The sequence below is a fragment of the Anomaloglossus baeobatrachus genome, unplaced genomic scaffold, assembly GCF_048569485.1.
Source record: "Anomaloglossus baeobatrachus isolate aAnoBae1 unplaced genomic scaffold, aAnoBae1.hap1 Scaffold_562, whole genome shotgun sequence".
In the NCBI taxonomy this organism is placed as follows: Eukaryota; Metazoa; Chordata; class Amphibia; order Anura; family Aromobatidae; genus Anomaloglossus; species Anomaloglossus baeobatrachus.
Genome location: NW_027444923.1, coordinates 41,168 through 66,321, shown reverse-complemented (window position 1 = coordinate 66,321; position 25,154 = coordinate 41,168). Strand labels below are relative to the sequence as shown.

Genomic DNA, 25,154 nt, shown 5'->3' with positions numbered 1-25,154 from the left:
AAGCATACGTCTTCATATGCACCTCAATTTGGCCCATTCACTTTTCACACTTCCTCCTTTTGTTTTTTATCTTTCACACTTTTGACTTTCTTTATTCATCCAAATAGCAAACTCATCACCACTCAACCTGACCAACTCGGCTATGTCCCCGTGCTGCAGTTCTCTGTCTTATCTAGATCATTTGCAATTGAATGGAATAGATCCCTTTTGGACAAAGTGGATTCACCTGCTGCTGCAGTGACCACAGGTGTGATAACATCTAGAATTGGCATCTGGTGCGATCTCTCCGCTTCCACTCCAAAGAAAGTTACCTGTTTATTCCTATCATGCATTGGTTTTTGGGGTTTTCTTTGAGTAATGATGATCTCTTTAGTAGTCTGTTGGCGCCCTCTCCTGGAGGAATAGTTTGCTTGCTCTTGGACATTCTAAAAGAGAGGTCATGATAGACATTGAGCTTCTGAGCTCAATTGGGGACAGTCATGGGTGATGAATGTTTGCAACCTACTGCGAAGCCTCATACCGCAATATAAGGAACGTCAAATACTAAGAAAGGGCGGCCTATGAAAGAATTACTACTTTCAATAAGTACACTTAAACGGCTAATTGGGAATAGAAAAACTGTAAAAAGCCCTCTGAGAAAGCCCCCCTCTAACCTTTGATAGTAAGCTTTTCTGTAGTCTGCCTGTTGATGTATTTTCCGTTTGAACTGTGCACAACATGAAGAGACGGAACACTGGCGGCTTGTCACAATGCCCCCCGATGACATCACAATAGCGCTGCTGCCTAGAAAACAAGCTGCGCAGAAGAAGTTGTTCTTTGGGTGGGAGGGTGGGCTAGTGGAAGGAGGGGGCAATCTCTTTTTTTCCCGGGTGGTAGGGGGATGACAGGAGAAGGGAAGCGGGTGGTGAGAAAGGTACAGAGGGCAGGGTTTGGGGGCTGGGAAGGAAAGGGAAAAGATTAGGGTTTGGGGATGATGAAAGGGCTTTCTACGGGTAAGGATGGCAAAGGGTGGCAGTGACGGAAAGTCAGGCAACCTGTCCTGTCCGTCTTTTTGTATCGTGAATTGGAAAGACTGCAAGGGGGAGGGGAGTTGCTTGCGCCCTAAAGGAGGAGTTATTCAGATTCATTGCAGTGGGCGGCGGCTGCAAAACGCACCATTCTTCTTGTTTTGGCTCTGCAAAGCAGCCTTTTCAAGGGTTGGCTTGGGTGACAAAATGTCTTGTGTAGGCGTGGGTTTGTCTCCCTCTCGCTCTCTCTCCCTAAGATGTGTCCGGCATAGGCCAGGGTGCCACTCGAGGCCCAAACCAATTCTGGTTATCGCTTCTCGGCCTTTTGGCTAAGATCAAGTGTAGTATCTGTTCTTATCAGTTTAATATCTGATACGTCCCCTATCTGGGGACCATATATTAAATGGATTTTTAGAACAGGGAGATGGAAAAAGAGCTTGCTCTGTCCACTCCACGCATTGACCTGGTATTGCAGTACCTCCAGGAACGGTGCACCCCTTCTTAACCCAGTTTCCAAAAGCAGAACTCAATTCACCTGATTCATATTAGCCCGATTTAATGAATTGGAAGAAAGCATACGTCTTCATATGCACCTCAATTTGGCCCATTCACTTTTCACACTTCCTCCTTTTGTTTTTTATCTTTCACACTTTTGACTTTCTTTATTCATCCAAATAGCAAACTCATCACCACTCAACCTGACCAACTCGGCTATGTCCCCGTGCTGCAGTTCTCTGTCTTATCTAGATCATTTGCAATTGAATGGAATAGATCCCTTTTGGACAAAGTGGATTCACCTGCTGCTGCAGTGACCACAGGTGTGATAACATCTAGAATTGGCATCTGGTGCGATCTCTCCGCTTCCACTCCAAAGAAAGTTACCTGTTTATTCCTATCATGCATTGGTTTTTGGGGTTTTCTTTGAGTAATGATGATCTCTTTAGTAGTCTGTTGGCGCCCTCTCCTGGAGGAATAGTTTGCTTGCTCTTGGACATTCTAAAAGAGAGGTCATGATAGACATTGAGCTTCTGAGCTCAATTGGGGACAGTCATGGGTGATGAATGTTTGCAACCTACTGCGAAGCCTCATACCGCAATATAAGGAACGTCAAATACTAAGAAAGGGCGGCCTATGAAAGAATTACTACTTTCAATAAGTACACTTAAACGGCTAATTGGGAATAGAAAAACTGTAAAAAGCCCTCTGAGAAAGCCCCCCTCTAACCTTTGATAGTAAGCTTTTCTGTAGTCTGCCTGTTGATGTATTTTCCGTTTGAACTGTGCACAACATGAAGAGACGGAACACTGGCGGCTTGTCACAATGCCCCCCGATGACATCACAATAGCGCTGCTGCCTAGAAAACAAGCTGCGCAGAAGAAGTTGTTCTTTGGGTGGGAGGGTGGGCTAGTGGAAGGAGGGGGCAATCTCTTTTTTTCCCGGGTGGTAGGGGGATGACAGGAGAAGGGAAGCGGGTGGTGAGAAAGGTACAGAGGGCAGGGTTTGGGGGCTGGGAAGGAAAGGGAAAAGATTAGGGTTTGGGGATGATGAAAGGGCTTTCTACGGGTAAGGATGGCAAAGGGTGGCAGTGACGGAAAGTCAGGCAACCTGTCCTGTCCGTCTTTTTGTATCGTGAATTGGAAAGACTGCAAGGGGGAGGGGAGTTGCTTGCGCCCTAAAGGAGGAGTTATTCAGATTCATTGCAGTGGGCGGCGGCTGCAAAACGCACCATTCTTCTTGTTTTGGCTCTGCAAAGCAGCCTTTTCAAGGGTTGGCTTGGGTGACAAAATGTCTTGTGTAGGCGTGGGTTTGTCTCCCTCTCGCTCTCTCTCCCTAAGATGTGTCCGGCATAGGCCAGGGTGCCACTCGAGGCCCAAACCAATTCTGGTTATCGCTTCTCGGCCTTTTGGCTAAGATCAAGTGTAGTATCTGTGAGGCTCGGCAGATGCAATGCACACTGGAAGGTTGCGCTTGCTAGTACTCTTGATGTATAGTATATTCATCTAGAGGAAAACATGGCCCTACCAGGATCGAGGCTATTAGACTGAGTAAGTGTGGGGGCTATGGTGCAATGTGCCCCAGGACTGACGACCCTGGAGTGAGTCTGAGCTTGCTGGCTTGGGACCCCGGCGAGCCTTGGGCTCTGTAGCACACCGTACCTTCCCCTTTCATACTTTCTGAGCATATTGCTCTATCCCGGCCTTCTGGCTAGGAAGGGAAATTTTTATAATCATGGTCGGAGGTCCGTTCAGCTTTGGGCTGAGAAACCAACACCCGGTTGGAGGTCCGGGTCAGCTTCGGCTGAGAAACCAACACCCGGTTGGAGGTCTGGGTCAGCTTCGGCTGAGAAACCAACACCCGGTTGGAGGTCCGGGTCAGCTTCGGCTGAGAAACCAACACCCGGTTGGAGGTCCGGTTAGCCTTGGGCTGAGAAACCAACACCGGTTGACGGTCCGGGCAGTTTCGGCTGCGAAACCAACAACTAGTAGCTCTCTACTCCACTTGGGTAAGATGCCTGGGTGGACGCTGGGAGCAACGACAAGGCTCAACCAGGCTTCGGCTTGGGGGAGCACCGAAGATCCCTGACCCTTGCTGTGGCCTTCTGGCTCGGAGGGACGGGGTTGATTTTTGGGGACCCTCTCCTCACGGAGGGGTCCACACGAATCCTAGCCTTTGCACTGTTTTTGGTGTGACTTCGGTCATGCATTTTTTGCGGTGCTTTGGAAAGCTTCATTAAATCAAAAAATCTGTGAGGCTCGGCAGATGCAATGCACACTGGAAGGTTGCGCTTGCTAGTACTCTTGATGTATAGTATATTCATCTAGAGGAAAACATGGCCCTACCAGGATCGAGGCTATTAGACTGAGTAAGTGTGGGGGCTATGGTGCAATGTGCCCCAGGACTGACGACCCTGGAGTGAGTCTGAGCTTGCTGGCTTGGGACCCCGGCGAGCCTTGGGCTCTGTAGCACACCGTACCTTCCCCTTTCATACTTTCTGAGCATATTGCTCTATCCCGGCCTTCTGGCTAGGAAGGGAAATTTTTATAATCATGGTCGGAGGTCCGTTCAGCTTTGGGCTGAGAAACCAACACCCGGTTGGAGGTCCGGGTCAGCTTCGGCTGAGAAACCAACACCCGGTTGGAGGTCTGGGTCAGCTTCGGCTGAGAAACCAACACCCGGTTGGAGGTCCGGGTCAGCTTCGGCTGAGAAACCAACACCCGGTTGGAGGTCCGGTTAGCCTTGGGCTGAGAAACCAACACCGGTTGACGGTCCGGGCAGTTTCGGCTGCGAAACCAACAACTAGTAGCTCTCTACTCCACTTGGGTAAGATGCCTGGGTGGACGCTGGGAGCAACGACAAGGCTCAACCAGGCTTCGGCTTGGGGGAGCACCGAAGATCCCTGACCCTTGCTGTGGCCTTCTGGCTCGGAGGGACGGGGTTGATTTTTGGGGACCCTCTCCTCACGGAGGGGTCCACACGAATCCTAGCCTTTGCACTGTTTTTGGTGTGACTTCGGTCATGCATTTTTTGCGGTGCTTTGGAAAGCTTCATTAAATCAAAAAATCTGTGAGGCTCGGCAGATGCAATGCACACTGGAAGGTTGCGCTTGCTAGTACTCTTGATGTATAGTATATTCATCTAGAGGAAAACATGGCCCTACCAGGATCGAGGCTATTAGACTGAGTAAGTGTGGGGGCTATGGTGCAATGTGCCCCAGGACTGACGACCCTGGAGTGAGTCTGAGCTTGCTGGCTTGGGACCCCGGCGAGCCTTGGGCTCTGTAGCACACCGTACCTTGCCCTTTCATACTTTCTGAGCATATTGCTCTATCCCGGCCTTCTGGCTAGGAAGGGAAATTTTTATAATCATGGTCGGAGGTCCGTTCAGCTTTGGGCTGAGAAACCAACACCCGGTTGGAGGTCCGGGTCAGCTTCGGCTGAGAAACCAACACCCGGTTGGAGGTCTGGGTCAGCTTCGGCTGAGAAACCAACACCCGGTTGGAGGTCCGGGTCAGCTTCGGCTGAGAAACCAACACCCGGTTGGAGGTCCGGTTAGCCTTGGGCTGAGAAACCAACACCGGTTGACGGTCCGGGCAGTTTCGGCTGCGAAACCAACAACTAGTAGCTCTCTACTCCACTTGGGTAAGATGCCTGGGTGGACGCTGGGAGCAACGACAAGGCTCAACCAGGCTTCGGCTTGGGGGAGCACCGAAGATCCCTGACCCTTGCTGTGGCCTTCTGGCTCGGAGGGACGGGGTTGATTTTTGGGGACCCTCTCCTCACGGAGGGGTCCACACGAATCCTAGCCTTTGCACTGTTTTTGGTGTGACTTCGGTCATGCATTTTTTGCGGTGCTTTGGAAAGCTTCATTAAATCAAAATCTGTTCTTATCAGTTTAATATCTGATACGTCCCCTATCTGGGGACCATATATTAAATGGATTTTTAGAACAGGGAGATGGAAAAAGAGCTTGCTCTGTCCACTCCACGCATTGACCTGGTATTGCAGTACCTCCAGGAACGGTGCACCCCTTCTTAACCCAGTTTCCAAAAGCAGAACTCAATTCACCTGATTCATATTAGCCCGATTTAATGAATTGGAAGAAAGCATACGTCTTCATATGCACCTCAATTTGGCCCATTCACTTTTCACACTTCCTCCTTTTGTTTTTTATCTTTCACACTTTTGACTTTCTTTATTCATCCAAATAGCAAACTCATCACCACTCAACCTGACCAACTCGGCTATGTCCCCGTGCTGCAGTTCTCTGTCTTATCTAGATCATTTGCAATTGAATGGAATAGATCCCTTTTGGACAAAGTGGATTCACCTGCTGCTGCAGTGACCACAGGTGTGATAACATCTAGAATTGGCATCTGGTGCGATCTCTCCGCTTCCACTCCAAAGAAAGTTACCTGTTTATTCCTATCATGCATTGGTTTTTGGGGTTTTCTTTGAGTAATGATGATCTCTTTAGTAGTCTGTTGGCGCCCTCTCCTGGAGGAATAGTTTGCTTGCTCTTGGACATTCTAAAAGAGAGGTCATGATAGACATTGAGCTTCTGAGCTCAATTGGGGACAGTCATGGGTGATGAATGTTTGCAACCTACTGCGAAGCCTCATACCGCAATATAAGGAACGTCAAATACTAAGAAAGGGCGGCCTATGAAAGAATTACTACTTTCAATAAGTACACTTAAACGGCTAATTGGGAATAGAAAAACTGTAAAAAGCCCTCTGAGAAAGCCCCCCTCTAACCTTTGATAGTAAGCTTTTCTGTAGTCTGCCTGTTGATGTATTTTCCGTTTGAACTGTGCACAACATGAAGAGACGGAACACTGGCGGCTTGTCACAATGCCCCCCGATGACATCACAATAGCGCTGCTGCCTAGAAAACAAGCTGCGCAGAAGAAGTTGTTCTTTGGGTGGGAGGGTGGGCTAGTGGAAGGAGGGGGCAATCTCTTTTTTTCCCGGGTGGTAGGGGGATGACAGGAGAAGGGAAGCGGGTGGTGAGAAAGGTACAGAGGGCAGGGTTTGGGGGCTGGGAAGGAAAGGGAAAAGATTAGGGTTTGGGGATGATGAAAGGGCTTTCTACAGGTAAGGATGGCAAAGGGTGGCAGTGACGGAAAGTCAGGCAACCTGTCCTGTCCGTCTTTTTGTATCGTGAATTGGAAAGACTGCAAGGGGGAGGGGAGTTGCTTGCGCCCTAAAGGAGGAGTTATTCAGATTCATTGCAGTGGGCGGCGGCTGCAAAACGCACCATTCTTCTTGTTTTGGCTCTGCAAAGCAGCCTTTTCAAGGGTTGGCTTGGGTGACAAAATGTCTTGTGTAGGCGTGGGTTTGTCTCCCTCTCGCTCTCTCTCCCTAAGATGTGTCCGGCATAGGCCAGGGTGCCACTCGAGGCCCAAACCAATTCTGGTTATCGCTTCTCGGCCTTTTGGCTAAGATCAAGTGTAGTATCTGTTCTTATCAGTTTAATATCTGATACGTCCCCTATCTGGGGACCATATATTAAATGGATTTTTAGAACAGGGAGATGGAAAAAGAGCTTGCTCTGTCCACTCCACGCATTGACCTGGTATTGCAGTACCTCCAGGAACGGTGCACCCCTTCTTAACCCAGTTTCCAAAAGCAGAACTCAATTCACCTGATTCATATTAGCCCGATTTAATGAATTGGAAGAAAGCATACGTCTTCATATGCACCTCAATTTGGCCCATTCACTTTTCACACTTCCTCCTTTTGTTTTTTATCTTTCACACTTTTGACTTTCTTTATTCATCCAAATAGCAAACTCATCACCACTCAACCTGACCAACTCGGCTATGTCCCCGTGCTGCAGTTCTCTGTCTTATCTAGATCATTTGCAATTGAATGGAATAGATCCCTTTTGGACAAAGTGGATTCACCTGCTGCTGCAGTGACCACAGGTGTGATAACATCTAGAATTGGCATCTGGTGCGATCTCTCCGCTTCCACTCCAAAGAAAGTTACCTGTTTATTCCTATCATGCATTGGTTTTTGGGGTTTTCTTTGAGTAATGATGATCTCTTTAGTAGTCTGTTGGCGCCCTCTCCTGGAGGAATAGTTTGCTTGCTCTTGGACATTCTAAAAGAGAGGTCATGATAGACATTGAGCTTCTGAGCTCAATTGGGGACAGTCATGGGTGATGAATGTTTGCAACCTACTGCGAAGCCTCATACCGCAATATAAGGAACGTCAAATACTAAGAAAGGGCGGCCTATGAAAGAATTACTACTTTCAATAAGTACACTTAAACGGCTAATTGGGAATAGAAAAACTGTAAAAAGCCCTCTGAGAAAGCCCCCCTCTAACCTTTGATAGTAAGCTTTTCTGTAGTCTGCCTGTTGATGTATTTTCCGTTTGAACTGTGCACAACATGAAGAGACGGAACACTGGCGGCTTGTCACAATGCCCCCCGATGACATCACAATAGCGCTGCTGCCTAGAAAACAAGCTGCGCAGAAGAAGTTGTTCTTTGGGTGGGAGGGTGGGCTAGTGGAAGGAGGGGGCAATCTCTTTTTTTCCCGGGTGGTAGGGGGATGACAGGAGAAGGGAAGCGGGTGGTGAGAAAGGTACAGAGGGCAGGGTTTGGGGGCTGGGAAGGAAAGGGAAAAGATTAGGGTTTGGGGATGATGAAAGGGCTTTCTACGGGTAAGGATGGCAAAGGGTGGCAGTGACGGAAAGTCAGGCAACCTGTCCTGTCCGTCTTTTTGTATCGTGAATTGGAAAGACTGCAAGGGGGAGGGGAGTTGCTTGCGCCCTAAAGGAGGAGTTATTCAGATTCATTGCAGTGGGCGGCGGCTGCAAAACGCACCATTCTTCTTGTTTTGGCTCTGCAAAGCAGCCTTTTCAAGGGTTGGCTTGGGTGACAAAATGTCTTGTGTAGGCGTGGGTTTGTCTCCCTCTCGCTCTCTCTCCCTAAGATGTGTCCGGCATAGGCCAGGGTGCCACTCGAGGCCCAAACCAATTCTGGTTATCGCTTCTCGGCCTTTTGGCTAAGATCAAGTGTAGTATCTGTTCTTATCAGTTTAATATCTGATACGTCCCCTATCTGGGGACCATATATTAAATGGATTTTTAGAACAGGGAGATGGAAAAAGAGCTTGCTCTGTCCACTCCACGCATTGACCTGGTATTGCAGTACCTCCAGGAACGGTGCACCCCTTCTTAACCCAGTTTCCAAAAGCAGAACTCAATTCACCTGATTCATATTAGCCCGATTTAATGAATTGGAAGAAAGCATACGTCTTCATATGCACCTCAATTTGGCCCATTCACTTTTCACACTTCCTCCTTTTGTTTTTTATCTTTCACACTTTTGACTTTCTTTATTCATCCAAATAGCAAACTCATCACCACTCAACCTGACCAACTCGGCTATGTCCCCGTGCTGCAGTTCTCTGTCTTATCTAGATCATTTGCAATTGAATGGAATAGATCCCTTTTGGACAAAGTGGATTCACCTGCTGCTGCAGTGACCACAGGTGTGATAACATCTAGAATTGGCATCTGGTGCGATCTCTCCGCTTCCACTCCAAAGAAAGTTACCTGTTTATTCCTATCATGCATTGGTTTTTGGGGTTTTCTTTGAGTAATGATGATCTCTTTAGTAGTCTGTTGGCGCCCTCTCCTGGAGGAATAGTTTGCTTGCTCTTGGACATTCTAAAAGAGAGGTCATGATAGACATTGAGCTTCTGAGCTCAATTGGGGACAGTCATGGGTGATGAATGTTTGCAACCTACTGCGAAGCCTCATACCGCAATATAAGGAACGTCAAATACTAAGAAAGGGCGGCCTATGAAAGAATTACTACTTTCAATAAGTACACTTAAACGGCTAATTGGGAATAGAAAAACTGTAAAAAGCCCTCTGAGAAAGCCCCCCTCTAACCTTTGATAGTAAGCTTTTCTGTAGTCTGCCTGTTGATGTATTTTCCGTTTGAACTGTGCACAACATGAAGAGACGGAACACTGGCGGCTTGTCACAATGCCCCCCGATGACATCACAATAGCGCTGCTGCCTAGAAAACAAGCTGCGCAGAAGAAGTTGTTCTTTGGGTGGGAGGGTGGGCTAGTGGAAGGAGGGGGCAATCTCTTTTTTTCCCGGGTGGTAGGGGGATGACAGGAGAAGGGAAGCGGGTGGTGAGAAAGGTACAGAGGGCAGGGTTTGGGGGCTGGGAAGGAAAGGGAAAAGATTAGGGTTTGGGGATGATGAAAGGGCTTTCTACGGGTAAGGATGGCAAAGGGTGGCAGTGACGGAAAGTCAGGCAACCTGTCCTGTCCGTCTTTTTGTATCGTGAATTGGAAAGACTGCAAGGGGGAGGGGAGTTGCTTGCGCCCTAAAGGAGGAGTTATTCAGATTCATTGCAGTGGGCGGCGGCTGCAAAACGCACCATTCTTCTTGTTTTGGCTCTGCAAAGCAGCCTTTTCAAGGGTTGGCTTGGGTGACAAAATGTCTTGTGTAGGCGTGGGTTTGTCTCCCTCTCGCTCTCTCTCCCTAAGATGTGTCCGGCATAGGCCAGGGTGCCACTCGAGGCCCAAACCAATTCTGGTTATCGCTTCTCGGCCTTTTGGCTAAGATCAAGTGTAGTATCTGTTCTTATCAGTTTAATATCTGATACGTCCCCTATCTGGGGACCATATATTAAATGGATTTTTAGAACAGGGAGATGGAAAAAGAGCTTGCTCTGTCCACTCCACGCATTGACCTGGTATTGCAGTACCTCCAGGAACGGTGCACCCCTTCTTAACCCAGTTTCCAAAAGCAGAACTCAATTCACCTGATTCATATTAGCCCGATTTAATGAATTGGAAGAAAGCATACGTCTTCATATGCACCTCAATTTGGCCCATTCACTTTTCACACTTCCTCCTTTTGTTTTTTATCTTTCACACTTTTGACTTTCTTTATTCATCCAAATAGCAAACTCATCACCACTCAACCTGACCAACTCGGCTATGTCCCCGTGCTGCAGTTCTCTGTCTTATCTAGATCATTTGCAATTGAATGGAATAGATCCCTTTTGGACAAAGTGGATTCACCTGCTGCTGCAGTGACCACAGGTGTGATAACATCTAGAATTGGCATCTGGTGCGATCTCTCCGCTTCCACTCCAAAGAAAGTTACCTGTTTATTCCTATCATGCATTGGTTTTTGGGGTTTTCTTTGAGTAATGATGATCTCTTTAGTAGTCTGTTGGCGCCCTCTCCTGGAGGAATAGTTTGCTTGCTCTTGGACATTCTAAAAGAGAGGTCATGATAGACATTGAGCTTCTGAGCTCAATTGGGGACAGTCATGGGTGATGAATGTTTGCAACCTACTGCGAAGCCTCATACCGCAATATAAGGAACGTCAAATACTAAGAAAGGGCGGCCTATGAAAGAATTACTACTTTCAATAAGTACACTTAAACGGCTAATTGGGAATAGAAAAACTGTAAAAAGCCCTCTGAGAAAGCCCCCCTCTAACCTTTGATAGTAAGCTTTTCTGTAGTCTGCCTGTTGATGTATTTTCCGTTTGAACTGTGCACAACATGAAGAGACGGAACACTGGCGGCTTGTCACAATGCCCCCCGATGACATCACAATAGCGCTGCTGCCTAGAAAACAAGCTGCGCAGAAGAAGTTGTTCTTTGGGTGGGAGGGTGGGCTAGTGGAAGGAGGGGGCAATCTCTTTTTTTCCCGGGTGGTAGGGGGATGACAGGAGAAGGGAAGCGGGTGGTGAGAAAGGTACAGAGGGCAGGGTTTGGGGGCTGGGAAGGAAAGGGAAAAGATTAGGGTTTGGGGATGATGAAAGGGCTTTCTACGGGTAAGGATGGCAAAGGGTGGCAGTGACGGAAAGTCAGGCAACCTGTCCTGTCCGTCTTTTTGTATCGTGAATTGGAAAGACTGCAAGGGGGAGGGGAGTTGCTTGCGCCCTAAAGGAGGAGTTATTCAGATTCATTGCAGTGGGCGGCGGCTGCAAAACGCACCATTCTTCTTGTTTTGGCTCTGCAAAGCAGCCTTTTCAAGGGTTGGCTTGGGTGACAAAATGTCTTGTGTAGGCGTGGGTTTGTCTCCCTCTCGCTCTCTCTCCCTAAGATGTGTCCGGCATAGGCCAGGGTGCCACTCGAGGCCCAAACCAATTCTGGTTATCGCTTCTCGGCCTTTTGGCTAAGATCAAGTGTAGTATCTGTTCTTATCAGTTTAATATCTGATACGTCCCCTATCTGGGGACCATATATTAAATGGATTTTTAGAACAGGGAGATGGAAAAAGAGCTTGCTCTGTCCACTCCACGCATTGACCTGGTATTGCAGTACCTCCAGGAACGGTGCACCCCTTCTTAACCCAGTTTCCAAAAGCAGAACTCAATTCACCTGATTCATATTAGCCCGATTTAATGAATTGGAAGAAAGCATACGTCTTCATATGCACCTCAATTTGGCCCATTCACTTTTCACACTTCCTCCTTTTGTTTTTTATCTTTCACACTTTTGACTTTCTTTATTCATCCAAATAGCAAACTCATCACCACTCAACCTGACCAACTCGGCTATGTCCCCGTGCTGCAGTTCTCTGTCTTATCTAGATCATTTGCAATTGAATGGAATAGATCCCTTTTGGACAAAGTGGATTCACCTGCTGCTGCAGTGACCACAGGTGTGATAACATCTAGAATTGGCATCTGGTGCGATCTCTCCGCTTCCACTCCAAAGAAAGTTACCTGTTTATTCCTATCATGCATTGGTTTTTGGGGTTTTCTTTGAGTAATGATGATCTCTTTAGTAGTCTGTTGGCGCCCTCTCCTGGAGGAATAGTTTGCTTGCTCTTGGACATTCTAAAAGAGAGGTCATGATAGACATTGAGCTTCTGAGCTCAATTGGGGACAGTCATGGGTGATGAATGTTTGCAACCTACTGCGAAGCCTCATACCGCAATATAAGGAACGTCAAATACTAAGAAAGGGCGGCCTATGAAAGAATTACTACTTTCAATAAGTACACTTAAACGGCTAATTGGGAATAGAAAAACTGTAAAAAGCCCTCTGAGAAAGCCCCCCTCTAACCTTTGATAGTAAGCTTTTCTGTAGTCTGCCTGTTGATGTATTTTCCGTTTGAACTGTGCACAACATGAAGAGACGGAACACTGGCGGCTTGTCACAATGCCCCCCGATGACATCACAATAGCGCTGCTGCCTAGAAAACAAGCTGCGCAGAAGAAGTTGTTCTTTGGGTGGGAGGGTGGGCTAGTGGAAGGAGGGGGCAATCTCTTTTTTTCCCGGGTGGTAGGGGGATGACAGGAGAAGGGAAGCGGGTGGTGAGAAAGGTACAGAGGGCAGGGTTTGGGGGCTGGGAAGGAAAGGGAAAAGATTAGGGTTTGGGGATGATGAAAGGGCTTTCTACGGGTAAGGATGGCAAAGGGTGGCAGTGACGGAAAGTCAGGCAACCTGTCCTGTCCGTCTTTTTGTATCGTGAATTGGAAAGACTGCAAGGGGGAGGGGAGTTGCTTGCGCCCTAAAGGAGGAGTTATTCAGATTCATTGCAGTGGGCGGCGGCTGCAAAACGCACCATTCTTCTTGTTTTGGCTCTGCAAAGCAGCCTTTTCAAGGGTTGGCTTGGGTGACAAAATGTCTTGTGTAGGCGTGGGTTTGTCTCCCTCTCGCTCTCTCTCCCTAAGATGTGTCCGGCATAGGCCAGGGTGCCACTCGAGGCCCAAACCAATTCTGGTTATCGCTTCTCGGCCTTTTGGCTAAGATCAAGTGTAGTATCTGTTCTTATCAGTTTAATATCTGATACGTCCCCTATCTGGGGACCATATATTAAATGGATTTTTAGAACAGGGAGATGGAAAAAGAGCTTGCTCTGTCCACTCCACGCATTGACCTGGTATTGCAGTACCTCCAGGAACGGTGCACCCCTTCTTAACCCAGTTTCCAAAAGCAGAACTCAATTCACCTGATTCATATTAGCCCGATTTAATGAATTGGAAGAAAGCATACGTCTTCATATGCACCTCAATTTGGCCCATTCACTTTTCACACTTCCTCCTTTTGTTTTTTATCTTTCACACTTTTGACTTTCTTTATTCATCCAAATAGCAAACTCATCACCACTCAACCTGACCAACTCGGCTATGTCCCCGTGCTGCAGTTCTCTGTCTTATCTAGATCATTTGCAATTGAATGGAATAGATCCCTTTTGGACAAAGTGGATTCACCTGCTGCTGCAGTGACCACAGGTGTGATAACATCTAGAATTGGCATCTGGTGCGATCTCTCCGCTTCCACTCCAAAGAAAGTTACCTGTTTATTCCTATCATGCATTGGTTTTTGGGGTTTTCTTTGAGTAATGATGATCTCTTTAGTAGTCTGTTGGCGCCCTCTCCTGGAGGAATAGTTTGCTTGCTCTTGGACATTCTAAAAGAGAGGTCATGATAGACATTGAGCTTCTGAGCTCAATTGGGGACAGTCATGGGTGATGAATGTTTGCAACCTACTGCGAAGCCTCATACCGCAATATAAGGAACGTCAAATACTAAGAAAGGGCGGCCTATGAAAGAATTACTACTTTCAATAAGTACACTTAAACGGCTAATTGGGAATAGAAAAACTGTAAAAAGCCCTCTGAGAAAGCCCCCCTCTAACCTTTGATAGTAAGCTTTTCTGTAGTCTGCCTGTTGATGTATTTTCCGTTTGAACTGTGCACAACATGAAGAGACGGAACACTGGCGGCTTGTCACAATGCCCCCCGATGACATCACAATAGCGCTGCTGCCTAGAAAACAAGCTGCGCAGAAGAAGTTGTTCTTTGGGTGGGAGGGTGGGCTAGTGGAAGGAGGGGGCAATCTCTTTTTTTCCCGGGTGGTAGGGGGATGACAGGAGAAGGGAAGCGGGTGGTGAGAAAGGTACAGAGGGCAGGGTTTGGGGGCTGGGAAGGAAAGGGAAAAGATTAGGGTTTGGGGATGATGAAAGGGCTTTCTACGGGTAAGGATGGCAAAGGGTGGCAGTGACGGAAAGTCAGGCAACCTGTCCTGTCCGTCTTTTTGTATAAAGACTGCAAGGGGGAGGGGAGTTGCTTGCGCCCTAAAGGAGGAGTTATTCAGATTCATTGCAGTGGGCGGCGGCTGCAAAACGCACCATTCTTCTTGTTTTGGCTCTGCAAAGCAGCCTTTTCAAGGGTTGGCTTGGGTGACAAAATGTCTTGTGTAGGCGTGGGTTTGTCTCCCTCTCGCTCTCTCTCCCTAAGATGTGTCCGGCATAGGCCAGGGTGCCACTCGAGGCCCAAACCAATTCTGGTTATCGCTTCTCGGCCTTTTGGCTAAGATCAAGTGTAGTTTGGGAGGGTACTACCTTGGTTGGTGCTGAAAGGTGCCAGGGTATTGCACAACTGCTGGCCTTGGGGGAGTGTGCATCGTAGGATGTCATAGCCCTCTTGTGACGGACAGTTACCTGGGCAACGAGAGGCGGTCACTTTATTATTTTCAAACTCATCCTTTAAAAAAAAAAAAAAAAAAAAAAAAAAAAAAAAAAAAAAAATCTGTTCTTATCAGTTTAATATCTGATACGTCCCCTATCTGGGGACCATATATTAAATGGATTTTTAGAACAGGGAGATGGAAAAAGAGCTTGCTCTGTCCACTCCACGCATTGACCTGGTATTGCAGTACCTCCAGGAACGGTGCACCCCTTCTTAACCCAGTTTCCAAAAGCAGAACTCAATTCACCTGATTCATATTAGCCCGATTTAATGAATTGGAAGAAAGCATACGTCTTCATATGCACCTCAATTTGGCCCATTCACTTTTCACACTTCCTCCTTTTGTTTTTTATCTTTCACACTTTTGACTTTCTTTATTCATCCAAATAGCAAACTCATCACCACTCAACCTGACCAACTCGGCTATGTCCCCGTGCTGCAGTTCTCTGTCTTATCTAGATCATTTGCAATTGAATGGAATAGATCCCTTTTGGACAAAGTGGATTCACCTGCTGCTGCAGTGACCACAGGTGTGATAACATCTAGAATTGGCATCTGGTGCGATCTCTCCGCTTCCACTCCAAAGAAAGTTACCTGTTTATTCCTATCATGCATTGGTTTTTGGGGTTTTCTTTGAGTAATGATGATCTCTTTAGTAGTCTGTTGGCGCCCTCTCCTGGAGGAATAGTTTGCTTGCTCTTGGACATTCTAAAAGAGAGGTCATGATAGACATTGAGCTTCTGAGCTCAATTGGGGACAGTCATGGGTGATGAATGTTTGCAACCTACTGCGAAGCCTCATACCGCAATATAAGGAACGTCAAATACTAAGAAAGGGCGGCCTATGAAAGAATTACTACTTTCAATAAGTACACTTAAACGGCTAATTGGGAATAGAAAAACTGTAAAAAGCCCTCTGAGAAAGCCCCCCTCTAACCTTTGATAGTAAGCTTTTCTGTAGTCTGCCTGTTGATGTATTTTCCGTTTGAACTGTGCACAACATGAAGAGACGGAACACTGGCGGCTTGTCACAATGCCCCCCGATGACATCACAATAGCGCTGCTGCCTAGAAAACAAGCTGCGCAGAAGAAGTTGTTCTTTGGGTGGGAGGGTGGGCTAGTGGAAGGAGGGGGCAATCTCTTTTTTTCCCGGGTGGTAGGGGGATGACAGGAGAAGGGAAGCGGGTGGTGAGAAAGGTACAGAGGGCAGGGTTTGGGGGCTGGGAAGGAAAGGGAAAAGATTAGGGTTTGGGGATGATGAAAGGGCTTTCTACGGGTAAGGATGGCAAAGGGTGGCAGTGACGGAAAGTCAGGCAACCTGTCCTGTCCGTCTTTTTGTATCGTGAATTGGAAAGACTGCAAGGGGGAGGGGAGTTGCTTGCGCCCTAAAGGAGGAGTTATTCAGATTCATTGCAGTGGGCGGCGGCTGCAAAACGCACCATTCTTCTTGTTTTGGCTCTGCAAAGCAGCCTTTTCAAGGGTTGGCTTGGGTGACAAAATGTCTTGTGTAGGCGTGGGTTTGTCTCCCTCTCGCTCTCTCTCCCTAAGATGTGTCCGGCATAGGCCAGGGTGCCACTCGAGGCCCAAACCAATTCTGGTTATCGCTTCTCGGCCTTTTGGCTAAGATCAAGTGTAGTATCTGTTCTTATCAGTTTAATATCTGATACGTCCCCTATCTGGGGACCATATATTAAATGGATTTTTAGAACAGGGAGATGGAAAAAGAGCTTGCTCTGTCCACTCCACGCATTGACCTGGTATTGCAGTACCTCCAGGAACGGTGCACCCCTTCTTAACCCAGTTTCCAAAAGCAGAACTCAATTCACCTGATTCATATTAGCCCGATTTAATGAATTGGAAGAAAGCATACGTCTTCATATGCACCTCAATTTGGCCCATTCACTTTTCACACTTCCTCCTTTTGTTTTTTATCTTTCACACTTTTGACTTTCTTTATTCATCCAAATAGCAAACTCATCACCACTCAACCTGACCAACTCGGCTATGTCCCCGTGCTGCAGTTCTCTGTCTTATCTAGATCATTTGCAATTGAATGGAATAGATCCCTTTTGGACAAAGTGGATTCACCTGCTGCTGCAGTGACCACAGGTGTGATAACATCTAGAATTGGCATCTGGTGCGATCTCTCCGCTTCCACTCCAAAGAAAGTTACCTGTTTATTCCTATCATGCATTGGTTTTTGGGGTTTTCTTTGAGTAATGATGATCTCTTTAGTAGTCTGTTGGCGCCCTCTCCTGGAGGAATAGTTTGCTTGCTCTTGGACATTCTAAAAGAGAGGTCATGATAGACATTGAGCTTCTGAGCTCAATTGGGGACAGTCATGGGTGATGAATGTTTGCAACCTACTGCGAAGCCTCATACCGCAATATAAGGAACGTCAAATACTAAGAAAGGGCGGCCTATGAAAGAATTACTACTTTCAATAAGTACACTTAAACGGCTAATTGGGAATAGAAAAACTGTAAAAAGCCCTCTGAGAAAGCCCCCCTCTAACCTTTGATAGTAAGCTTTTCTGTAGTCTGCCTGTTGATGTATTTTCCGTTTGAACTGTGCACAACATGAAGAGACGGAACACTGGCGGCTTGTCACAATGCCCCCCGATGACATCACAATAGCGCTGCTGCCTAGAAAACAAGCTGCGCAGAAGAAGTTGTTCTTTGGGTGGGAGGGTGGGCTAGTGGAAGGAGGGGGCAATCTCTTTTTTTCCCGGGTGGTAGGGGGATGACAGGAGAAGGGAAGCGGGTGGTGAGAAAGGTACAGAGGGCAGGGTTTGGGGGCTGGGAAGGAAAGGGAAAAGATTAGGGTTTGGGGATGATGAAAGGGCTTTCTACGGGTAAGGATGGCAAAGGGTGGCAGTGACGGAAAGTCAGGCAACCTGTCCTGTCCGTCTTTTTGTATCGTGAATTGGAAAGACTGCAAGGGGGAGGGGAGTTGCTTGCGCCCTAAAGGAGGAGTTATTCAGATTCATTGCAGTGGGCGGCGGCTGCAAAACGCACCATTCTTCTTGTTTTGGCTCTGCAAAGCAGCCTTTTCAAGGGTTGGCTTGGGTGACAAAATGTCTTGTGTAGGCGTGGGTTTGTCTCCCTCTCGCTCTCTCTCCCTAAGATGTGTCCGGCATAGGCCAGGGTGCCACTCGAGGCCCAAACCAATTCTGGTTATCGCTTCTTGGCCTTTTGGCTAAGATCAAGTGTAGTGTTGTTCGAAGAGGTGGTTTAAGCTCCAGGCCACCTTAGTACAATGATACAATGCACACTGGAAGGTTGCGCTTGCTAGTACTCTGGGTGGATAGTATATTCATCTAGTGGAAAACATGGCCCTACCAGGATCGAGGCTATTAGACTGAGTAAGGGTGGGGGGCTATGGTACAACGTGCCCCAGGACTGACGACCCTGGAGTGAGTCTGAGCTTGTTGGCTTGGGACCCCGGCAAGCCTTGGGCTCTGTAGCACACCGTACCTTGCCTTTTCATACTTTTTGAGCATATTACCCTATCCCGGCCTTCTGGCTAGGAAGGGAAATTTTTATAATCATGGTCGGAGGTCCGTTCAGCTTTGGGCTGAGAAACCAACACCCGGTTGGAGGTCCGGGTCAGCTTCGGCTGAGAAACCAACACCCGGTTGGAGGTCCGGGTCAGCTTCGGCTGAGAAACCAACACCCGGTTGGAGGTCCGGGTCAGCTTCGGCTGAGAAACCAACACCCGGTTGGAGGTCCGGGTCAGCTTCGGCTGAGAAACCAACACCCGGTTGGAGGTCCGGTTAGCCTTGGGCTGAGAAACCAACACCGGTTGACGGTCCGGGCAGTTTCGGCTGCGAAACCAACAACTAGTAGCTCTCTACTCCACTTGGGTAAGATGCCTGGATGGACGCTGGGAGCAACGACAAGGCTCAACCAGGCTTCGGCTTGGGGGAGCACCGAAGATCCCTGACCCTTGCTGTGGCCTTCTGGCTCGGAGGGACGGGGTTGATTTTTGGGGACCCTCTCCTCACGGAGGGGTCCACACGAATCCTAGCCTTTGCACTGTTTTTGGTGTGACTTCGGTCATGCATTTTTTGCGGTGCTTTGGAAAGCTTCATTAAATCAAAAAATCTGTTCTTATCAGTTTAATATCTGATACGTCCCCTATCTGGGGACCATATATTAAATGGATTTTTAGAACAGGGAGATGGAAAAAGAGCTTGCTCTGTCCACTCCACGCATTGACCTGGTATTGCAGTACCTCCAGGAACGGTGCACCCCTTCTTAACCCAGTTTCCAAAAGCAGAACTCAATTCACCTGATTCATATTAGCCCGATTTAATGAATTGGAAGAAAGCATACGTCTTCATATGCACCTCAATTTGGCCCATTCACTTTTCACACTTCCTCCTTTTGTTTTTTATCTTTCACACTTTTGACTTTCTTTATTCATCCAAATAGCAAACTCATCACCACTCAACCTGACCAACTCGGCTATGTCCCCGTGCTGCAGTTCTCTGTCTTATCTAGATCATTTGCAATTGAATGGAATAGATCCCTTTTGGACAAAGTGGATTCACCTGCTGCTGCAGTGACCACAGGTGTGATAACATCTAGAATTGGCATCTGGTGCGATCTCTCCGCTTCCACTCCAAAGAAAGTTACCTGTTTATTCCTATCATGCATTGGTTTTTGGGGTTTTCTTTGAGTAATGATGATCTCTTTAGTAGTCTGTTGGCGCCCTCTCCTGGAGGAATAGTTTGCTTGCTCTTGGACATTCTAAAAGAGAGGTCATGATAGACATTGAGCTTCTGAGCTCAATTGGGGACAGTCATGGGTGATGAATGTTTGCAACCTACTGCGAAGCCTCATACCGCAATATAAGGAACGTCAAATACTAAGAAAGGGCGGCCTATGAAAGAATTACTACTTTCAATAAGTACACTTAAACGGCTAATTGGGAATAGAAAAACTGTAAAAAGCCCTCTGAGAAAGCCCCCCTCTAACCTTTGATAGTAAGCTTTTCTGTAGTCTGCCTGTTGATGTATTTTCCGTTTGAACTGTGCACAACATGAAGAGACGGAACACTGGCGGCTTGTCACAATGCCCCCCGATGACATCACAATAGCGCTGCTGCCTAGAAAACAAGCTGCGCAGAAGAAGTTGTTCTTTGGGTGGGAGGGTGGGCTAGTGGAAGGAGGGGGCAATCTCTTTTTTTCCCGGGTGGTAGGGGGATGACAGGAGAAGGGAAGCGGGTGGTGAGAAAGGTACAGAGGGCAGGGTTTGGGGGCTGGGAAGGAAAGGGAAAAGATTAGGGTTTGGGGATGATGAAAGGGCTTTCTACGGGTAAGGATGGCAAAGGGTGGCAGTGACGGAAAGTCAGGCAACCTGTCCTGTCCGTCTTTTTGTATCGTGAATTGGAAAGACTGCAAGGGGGAGGGGAGTTGCTTGCGCCCTAAAGGAGGAGTTATTCAGATTCATTGCAGTGGGCGGCGGCTGCAAAACGCACCATTCTTCTTGTTTTGGCTCTGCAAAGCAGCCTTTTCAAGGGTTGGCTTGGGTGACAAAATGTCTTGTGTAGGCGTGGGTTTGTCTCCCTCTCGCTCTCTCTCCCTAAGATGTGTCCGGCATAGGCCAGGGTGCCACTCGAGGCCCAAACCAATTCTGGTTATCGCTTCTCGGCCTTTTGGCTAAGATCAAGTGTAGTATCTGTTCTTATCAGTTTAATATCTGATACGTCCCCTATCTGGGGACCATATATTAAATGGATTTTTAGAACAGGGAGATGGAAAAAGAGCTTGCTCTGTCCACTCCACGCATTGACCTGGTATTGCAGTACCTCCAGGAACGGTGCACCCCTTCTTAACCCAGTTTCCAAAAGCAGAACTCAATTCACCTGATTCATATTAGCCCGATTTAATGAATTGGAAGAAAGCATACGTCTTCATATGCACCTCAATTTGGCCCATTCACTTTTCACACTTCCTCCTTTTGTTTTTTATCTTTCACACTTTTGACTTTCTTTATTCATCCAAATAGCAAACTCATCACCACTCAACCTGACCAACTCGGCTATGTCCCCGTGCTGCAGTTCTCTGTCTTATCTAGATCATTTGCAATTGAATGGAATAGATCCCTTTTGGACAAAGTGGATTCACCTGCTGCTGCAGTGACCACAGGTGTGATAACATCTAGAATTGGCATCTGGTGCGATCTCTCCGCTTCCACTCCAAAGAAAGTTACCTGTTTATTCCTATCATGCATTGGTTTTTGGGGTTTTCTTTGAGTAATGATGATCTCTTTAGTAGTCTGTTGGCGCCCTCTCCTGGAGGAATAGTTTGCTTGCTCTTGGACATTCTAAAAGAGAGGTCATGATAGACATTGAGCTTCTGAGCTCAATTGGGGACAGTCATGGGTGATGAATGTTTGCAACCTACTGCGAAGCCTCATACCGCAATATAAGGAACGTCAAATACTAAGAAAGGGCGGCCTATGAAAGAATTACTACTTTCAATAAGTACACTTAAACGGCTAATTGGGAATAGAAAAACTGTAAAAAGCCCTCTGAGAAAGCCCCCCTCTAACCTTTGATAGTAAGCTTTTCTGTAGTCTGCCTGTTGATGTATTTTCCGTTTGAACTGTGCACAACATGAAGAGACGGAACACTGGCGGCTTGTCACAATGCCCCCCGATGACATCACAATAGCGCTGCTGCCTAGAAAACAAGCTGCGCAGAAGAAGTTGTTCTTTGGGTGGGAGGGTGGGCTAGTGGAAGGAGGGGGCAATCTCTTTTTTTCCCGGGTGGTAGGGGGATGACAGGAGAAGGGAAGCGGGTGGTGAGAAAGGTACAGAGGGCAGGGTTTGGGGGCTGGGAAGGAAAGGGAAAAGATTAGGGTTTGGGGATGATGAAAGGGCTTTCTACGGGTAAGGATGGCAAAGGGTGGCAGTGACGGAAAGTCAGGCAACCTGTCCTGTCCGTCTTTTTGTATCGTGAATTGGAAAGACTGCAAGGGGGAGGGGAGTTGCTTGCGCCCTAAAGGAGGAGTTATTCAGATTCATTGCAGTGGGCGGCGGCTGCAAAACGCACCATTCTTCTTGTTTTGGCTCTGCAAAGCAGCCTTTTCAAGGGTTGGCTTGGGTGACAAAATGTCTTGTGTAGGCGTGGGTTTGTCTCCCTCTCGCTCTCTCTCCCTAAGATGTGTCCGGCATAGGCCAGGGTGCCACTCGAGGCCCAAACCAATTCTGGTTATCGCTTCTCGGCCTTTTGGCTAAGATCAAGTGTAGTATCTGTTCTTATCAGTTTAATATCTGATACGTCCCCTATCTGGGGACCATATATTAAATGGATTTTTAGAACAGGGAGATGGAAAAAGAGCTTGCTCTGTCCACTCCACGCATTGACCTGGTATTGCAGTACCTCCAGGAACGGTGCACCCCTTCTTAACCCAGTTTCCAAAAGCAGAACTCAATTCACCTGATTCATATTAGCCCGATTTAATGAATTGGAAGAAAGCATACGTCTTCATATGCACCTCAATTTGGCCCATTCACTTTTCACACTTCCTCCTTTTGTTTTTTATCTTTCACACTTTTGACTTTCTTTATTCATCCAAATAGCAAACTCATCACCACTCAACCTGACCAACTCGGCTATGTCCCCGTGCTGCAGTTCTCTGTCTTATCTAGATCATTTGCAATTGAATGGAATAGATCCCTTTTGGACAAAGTGGATTCACCTGCTGCTGCAGTGACCACAGGTGTGATAACATCTAGAATTGGCATCTGGTGCGATCTCTCCGCTTCCACTCCAAAGAAAGTTACCTGTTTATTCCTATCATGCATTGGTTTTTGGGGTTTTCTTTGAGTAATGATGATCTCTTTAGTAGTCTGTTGGCGCCCTCTCCTGGAGGAATAGTTTGCTTGCTCTTGGACATTCTAAAAGAGAGGTCATGATAGACATTGAGCTTCTGAGCTCAATTGGGGACAGTCATGGGTGATGAATGTTTGCAACCTACTGCGAAGCCTCATACCGCAATATAAGGAACGTCAAATACTAAGAAAGGGCGGCCTATGAAAGAATTACTACTTTCAATAAGTACACTTAAACGGCTAATTGGGAATAGAAAAACTGTAAAAAGCCCTCTGAGAAAGCCCCCCTCTAACCTTTGATAGTAAGCTTTTCTGTAGTCTGCCTGTTGATGTATTTTCCGTTTGAACTGTGCACAACATGAAGAGACGGAACACTGGCGGCTTGTCACAATGCCCCCCGATGACATCACAATAGCGCTGCTGCCTAGAAAACAAGCTGCGCAGAAGAAGTTGTTCTTTGGGTGGGAGGGTGGGCTAGTGGAAGGAGGGGGCAATCTCTTTTTTTCCCGGGTGGTAGGGGGATGACAGGAGAAGGGAAGCGGGTGGTGAGAAAGGTACAGAGGGCAGGGTTTGGGGGCTGGGAAGGAAAGGGAAAAGATTAGGGTTTGGGGATGATGAAAGGGCTTTCTACGGGTAAGGATGGCAAAGGGTGGCAGTGACGGAAAGTCAGGCAACCTGTCCTGTCCGTCTTTTTGTATCGTGAATTGGAAAGACTGCAAGGGGGAGGGGAGTTGCTTGCGCCCTAAAGGAGGAGTTATTCAGATTCATTGCAGTGGGCGGCGGCTGCAAAACGCACCATTCTTCTTGTTTTGGCTCTGCAAAGCAGCCTTTTCAAGGGTTGGCTTGGGTGACAAAATGTCTTGTGTAGGCGTGGGTTTGTCTCCCTCTCGCTCTCTCTCCCTAAGATGTGTCCGGCATAGGCCAGGGTGCCACTCGAGGCCCAAACCAATTCTGGTTATCGCTTCTCGGCCTTTTGGCTAAGATCAAGTGTAGTATCTGTTCTTATCAGATCGCTTCTCGGCCTTTTGGCTAAGATCAAGTGTAGTATCTGTTCTTATCAGAACAAACTGAGCTAGCTACACTTGACGAGATACGATCAGGGAGACAAGCTCCGAAGCCCAGCCGAGACCGAAAGAGGGAGATCGGACGGAAGAAGAGCTTGGCAGAAAGAAGCAAGAAGACGAAGGCTCGGAGAAGACTTGGGGAGACCAGAGGAACTTCGAGGAGGAACACAGCGGGAGAAGACACCCGGAGAAGAATCCAAGATCCAGCTCCGGGAACTCAAGCAGGAACCAGCCATGGCAAGCAAGCCAGAGAAGGCAGCCAGGAAGGCTCAGGACCCAGGGACCTCCAGGAAGGCTCATCCAGAGGCTTCTTCGGCCCAAGAGGCCCCTACCTCCGACGCCAGCCAGCCGGAGGGAGCCCGGACGCCGCCTGAAAAGGCTCCAACCCTGGAGCCTTGGATGCGGCAGACGGTCGCCCTGAAGCTAAAGGCGGTGGATGGTAGGTTGCCGGACATGTCCAGCGACGTGTTCTGCAAGAAGATGATTCTGGATCAGGGCTTCTCCAGGGCGGAAACCCTGAGTGTCCAGACCTTCATGACTGGCATTTTTCTGGTAACCTTTGCCACGGTGAATGCCTGCAGGAGATACTGGGAGGCGATGAACGCAGCGATGCCGGACTCCCCTTTTCATTCTTTTTTAGGATCCTGTCCTATACAGAGGGATGAGAAGAGGATCACGGTCTCCATGCGGAACCCGCACACCCCAGGAAGAGACATCTCCACGTTCCTGGGACATCTCTGCACAGTGGTGAGGGAGCCATCCCACATCCTTAACGGCAACGGATTCTGGACGGGTAAGTGGTCAGTAACCGTCCGACTCTACAGGGAACCAGCATCCGAGGATGGTCTCCAGCACCTGCCCCCGACATTCTCTCTGGGAAACTCCTATGGTCTCATCTACTACCCGGACATGCCACACAACTGCAGGAAATGTGGCGGGAAAGGGCATTCGATGAAGACCTGCAAGGAGGACGCCTGCAGGGTTTGCCGGGTGACAGGACACAGCTCCAAGGACTGCCCAAAGAAGAAGACTTGCAACCTATGTGGACAGGCGGACCACCTTTACAAGGACTGCCCACAGCGGGAGAAATCCTGGGCAAGGGTTGCCGCGGCGACCCAGTATCGGGTAGTCACAGCTTCGTCGACCAAGGCAGCTACGACCAAGGCCACAGAGGCCAAGGACAAGGCGGCCAAGAACCCGGCGACCGTGGCTCCAGCCGATGCCCCAGCAGCCACGGAGTCCAGGGAAAAGAAGGGTAAGAAAA

At 48.0% G+C, this 25,154-nt stretch overlaps 12 non-coding genes and 2 pseudogenes across 12 annotated transcripts; all 14 read left to right on the top strand.

The window, feature by feature from the left end:
* The first annotated feature begins 1,316 nt into the window (after positions 1 to 1,316).
* Positions 1,317 to 1,507, top strand: LOC142284104 (U2 spliceosomal RNA). Its single transcript, XR_012745646.1, has one exon. It is a non-coding gene; the product is annotated as a U2 spliceosomal RNA (small nuclear RNA).
* A 1,387-nt stretch (positions 1,508 to 2,894) lies between these two features.
* LOC142284074 (U2 spliceosomal RNA) lies at positions 2,895 to 3,021 on the top strand (annotated as a pseudogene).
* Positions 3,022 to 5,341: 2,320 nt separating this feature from the next.
* On the top strand, positions 5,342 to 5,537 carry LOC142284053 (U2 spliceosomal RNA). The gene has a single exon (XR_012745618.1). It is a non-coding gene; the product is annotated as a U2 spliceosomal RNA (small nuclear RNA).
* A 1,387-nt stretch (positions 5,538 to 6,924) lies between these two features.
* Positions 6,925 to 7,115, top strand: LOC142284103 (U2 spliceosomal RNA). Its single transcript, XR_012745645.1, has one exon. It is a non-coding gene; the product is annotated as a U2 spliceosomal RNA (small nuclear RNA).
* A 1,387-nt stretch (positions 7,116 to 8,502) lies between these two features.
* LOC142284102 (U2 spliceosomal RNA) lies at positions 8,503 to 8,693 on the top strand. The gene has a single exon (XR_012745644.1). It is a non-coding gene; the product is annotated as a U2 spliceosomal RNA (small nuclear RNA).
* A 1,387-nt stretch (positions 8,694 to 10,080) lies between these two features.
* On the top strand, positions 10,081 to 10,271 carry LOC142284101 (U2 spliceosomal RNA). Its single transcript, XR_012745643.1, has one exon. It is a non-coding gene; the product is annotated as a U2 spliceosomal RNA (small nuclear RNA).
* Positions 10,272 to 11,658: 1,387 nt separating this feature from the next.
* On the top strand, positions 11,659 to 11,849 carry LOC142284100 (U2 spliceosomal RNA). The gene has a single exon (XR_012745642.1). It is a non-coding gene; the product is annotated as a U2 spliceosomal RNA (small nuclear RNA).
* Positions 11,850 to 13,236: 1,387 nt separating this feature from the next.
* On the top strand, positions 13,237 to 13,427 carry LOC142284099 (U2 spliceosomal RNA). The gene has a single exon (XR_012745641.1). It is a non-coding gene; the product is annotated as a U2 spliceosomal RNA (small nuclear RNA).
* A 1,568-nt stretch (positions 13,428 to 14,995) lies between these two features.
* Positions 14,996 to 15,195, top strand: LOC142284068 (U2 spliceosomal RNA). The gene has a single exon (XR_012745631.1). It is a non-coding gene; the product is annotated as a U2 spliceosomal RNA (small nuclear RNA).
* A 1,387-nt stretch (positions 15,196 to 16,582) lies between these two features.
* Positions 16,583 to 16,773, top strand: LOC142284098 (U2 spliceosomal RNA). Its single transcript, XR_012745640.1, has one exon. It is a non-coding gene; the product is annotated as a U2 spliceosomal RNA (small nuclear RNA).
* A 2,269-nt stretch (positions 16,774 to 19,042) lies between these two features.
* LOC142284051 (U2 spliceosomal RNA) lies at positions 19,043 to 19,240 on the top strand. Its single transcript, XR_012745616.1, has one exon. It is a non-coding gene; the product is annotated as a U2 spliceosomal RNA (small nuclear RNA).
* A 1,387-nt stretch (positions 19,241 to 20,627) lies between these two features.
* LOC142284097 (U2 spliceosomal RNA) lies at positions 20,628 to 20,818 on the top strand. Its single transcript, XR_012745639.1, has one exon. It is a non-coding gene; the product is annotated as a U2 spliceosomal RNA (small nuclear RNA).
* Positions 20,819 to 22,205: 1,387 nt separating this feature from the next.
* LOC142284096 (U2 spliceosomal RNA) lies at positions 22,206 to 22,396 on the top strand. Its single transcript, XR_012745638.1, has one exon. It is a non-coding gene; the product is annotated as a U2 spliceosomal RNA (small nuclear RNA).
* Positions 22,397 to 23,783: 1,387 nt separating this feature from the next.
* Positions 23,784 to 23,911, top strand: LOC142284070 (U2 spliceosomal RNA; annotated as a pseudogene).
* Positions 23,912 to 25,154: the final 1,243 nt, after the last annotated feature.